Genomic DNA, 411 nt, shown 5'->3' with positions numbered 1-411 from the left:
CGTTTTCTTTCCCGTCGCCCCAGCCACAGCTCTCGGTCACGTGCATGCAGCCGTGCTGTGTCGGCTTGGTTCGTCCACCTTCGCGCTTCGTTCCGCTCATCCCGTCACTGAACGCAAACCAGGACGACACGCTTCAGGCAGTTACAAGTGGGAAAACGGTTTAAAAATGCGAGCAGGGAGTTCTTAGATATAATCAATCAAAATGCCTTTTTCTGACTGTGCCCAGCAGGCTGGGCACCTTGGAAAGCCCAAATATTTTGAGGAAACACTGAAGAATTTGACAGGTGTGACCAGCTTGTGATCTAATAAACTGCGAATGTTTCTTTCCGATACAGGGGCTTGTTTTTCTTAACTTCTTTTAAACGGCAGTCGATTGGCTTTTCATAAATACCGAAAAGAAAGGTGCGAAGG

This window comes from Buceros rhinoceros, unplaced genomic scaffold, assembly GCF_000710305.1.
Source record: "Buceros rhinoceros silvestris isolate BGI_N320 unplaced genomic scaffold, ASM71030v1 scaffold11945, whole genome shotgun sequence".
NCBI classification, from domain to species: domain Eukaryota; kingdom Metazoa; phylum Chordata; class Aves; order Bucerotiformes; family Bucerotidae; genus Buceros; species Buceros rhinoceros.
This window is presented reverse-complemented; position numbering follows the sequence as displayed.